Raw genomic sequence first — 2893 nt, 5'->3', positions numbered from 1 at the left:
GGCCCTAGTCAGTCACAGGCACCGCGTCCTCCCAGAGCTTGTTACGAGTGTGGTGATACACGTCACTTGGTGAGGGATTGCCCCAGACTTGGTAGGGGTGCATCTTCACAGACTGCTCAGCCACAGCGTGCTCCTCAGAGTTCTCAGGCCATGGTCACAGCTCCAGCTGCTACCCCACCTGCCTAGCCGGCTAGGGGCGGAGGTCGGGGAGATAGAGGTCGCCCTCGAGAGAGGGGCCGGGCCAGATATTATTGTATTCCTGCTCGCACTGAGGCTGTTGCCTCCGACTCCGTCATTACAGGTATTATATTGGTTTGTCACAGAGAGGCATTGGTTCTATTCGATCCGGGCTCTACTTACTCTTATGTGTCTTCTTACTTTGCTCCTTATTTGGGTGTGCCTCGGGATTCTTTGAGTGCCCCGTTTGTGTTTCTACTCCTGTGGGGGATTCTCTTATTGTGGACCGCGTTTATCGGTTATGTTTGGTTACTATTCGTGGTTTTGAGACCAGAGCGGATTTATTGTTACTCGGTATGGTGGATTTTGACATTATTTTGGGCATGGACTGGTTGTCGCCCCATTTTGCTATTCTTGATTGTTACGCCAAGACCGTGACGCTGGCTATGCCAGGTATCCTGCGTGTTGAGTGGAGTGGTACTTTAGATCACACTCCCAGTAGAGTTATCTCTTTTCTTAAAGCTCAACGCATGGTTGAGAAGGGGTGTGCCGCTTATTTGGCTTATGTGAGAGATGTTAGTGTTGATACCCCTTCTGTTGATTCTGTTCCAGTGGTACGGGATTATCCCGATGTATTTCCAGCTGATCTTCCGGGCATGCCGCCTGATAGAGACATTGATTTTGGCATTNCTCATCTTGCCATTTATTATGTTATATCTCAGTAGGGCCCTGACCTTCCTCGTCACTACCCAACCGAGGTTAGGCTTGGCACTTACTGAGTACTGCTGTGGTGTACTCATGCCTCTTCTGCGCATGTTTTTCATGTGCAAACCCAGGTACTTCTTCTCAAGCGCACCATCCTTGAGGCAGGGAGAGCTACGGAGACTTTGAGGTACTTTTGCAGCGTCCGCAGACCAAGGAGTCTCCTTCTTACTCTATCTGTAGTATTTAGCCTTCCTTCGTACTTTTGTTTTAGACATTCTGGAGATTAGAGCCGTATAATGTTTTTCGTTAGCTTGTGTTCCCGTGAGTTTTCGGGTTTTGGGGTGTTATTGTAGACTTCGCATTTTGAGTTGTATATGCCGAGCAGCATTTATATATAGTTTTCTTTTAGTTGTTCAGTTTAATTAATTATTCCGCAAGCTATGTTGTTTTTCCGCATTGTTAGGCTTACCTAGTTATAGGAACTAGGTGCCATCACGACATGTTCACGGAGGGCGAACTGGGGTCGTGGCAAGTTGGTATCAGAGCTCTAGGTTCATAGGAGTCACGGGACACAGGCCGGTTTATTAGAGTCTCGCTGATCGGTATGGAGACGTCTGTACTTATCTACGAGAGGCTATGTAACTGTTAGGAAAATTTCCACTTCATTGATTTCCTTATCGTGCGGTATTTTAACACCACAAATTCTAAACTTCTGTCTTCTATTCCCTCACAGATTGTGAGGACACGCGCTACTCGGGACGATCAGGCACTCGCGCCCCCTACTGCAGCCGTCAGAGGCCGGAGCCGGGGTAGAGGTCGAGGACGCGCACGTGGTGCAGCCAGAGCACCTGCGCGAGCTGCCGCCGAGGCACCACCAGCAGATCCAGTCGGAGCCCAGGCACCTGGCACACCTACTACTGCCACTACTACTCCAGCTCTTCAGGAGAACTTGGCTCAGTTCATGAGTATGTACACCACCTTGGCTCAGGCAGGGTTGCTTCCCCTTGCTGCAGCCACACCCCAGGCCGGGGGAGGAGCGCAGACTCCCGCCGTCCGCACTCCAGAGCAGCGAGTGCATGTTGAGAAGGCTCCCGAGATTATTCCCACACCGCCTGCAGCGCCAGTTCAGCCCGAGGACGGGTCAGCTGCTTTAGAGGACGAGCAGCGTAGACTTGAGAGGTTCAAGAAGTACGATCCCCCGGTATTCAGTAGATTAGCATCAGACGATGCCTTGGGATTTCTAGAGGAGTGTCACCGCATTCTTCGCACTTATGAGATAGATAGTCTAGCAGAGGCTGCCTCACTGACCTAGACCCAGTTCTCAGATATGTTCATGAGAGAGTTTGTCTGCCAGAGTCTCAGGGGCGCATGGCGCGCAGAGTTTGAGCATTTGCGCCAGGGTGCTATGACCGTTTCGGAGTATGCTATCCGCTATACCAGGTTGGCCAGGCATGCACCGGCCTTGGTTGCTACAGTTCGGGAGAGAGTTCGCAGGTTAATTGAGGGTCTTATGCCACCCATCAGATCTAGCATAGCTCGAGAGTTGGAGATGGACATTCCTTATCAGCAGGTAGTGAGCATTGCTAGGAGGATTGAGGGTATGCTCGCCAGGGAGCGAGGGGAGAGGGAGGCCAAGAGGTCTCGAGAGTCGGGTCACTACTCTGGTGCCCGTACCCCAGCAGTAGGTCGTTATGGTAGGGGTTATGTGGGTCGCCCCGTTCATTCAGCTCTTCTAGCAGCCAACAGTGCTCCAGCTCCGCCTACACCTCAGGAGCCTTACTATGCACCTCCAGTTTCTAGCGCGCCTCCTGCGCGGGGTACTTCCAAAGGTCAGTCCAGTAGACTTGGCCCCAGCTAGTCCCAGCCACCGCGTCCTCCCAGAGCCTGTTTCGAGTGTGGTGATACACGCCATGTGGTCAGGGATTGCCCTAGACTTGGGAGGAGTGCACCCCCATAGACTTCTCAGCCACAGCGTGCTCAACAGAGTTCTCAGGCCATGATTATAGCTCCA

The sequence above is a fragment of the Nicotiana attenuata genome, unplaced genomic scaffold, assembly GCF_001879085.1.
Source record: "Nicotiana attenuata strain UT unplaced genomic scaffold, NIATTr2, whole genome shotgun sequence".
NCBI lineage: Eukaryota > Viridiplantae > Streptophyta > Magnoliopsida > Solanales > Solanaceae > Nicotiana > Nicotiana attenuata.
Note: the sequence above shows the minus strand (reverse complement) of the source record.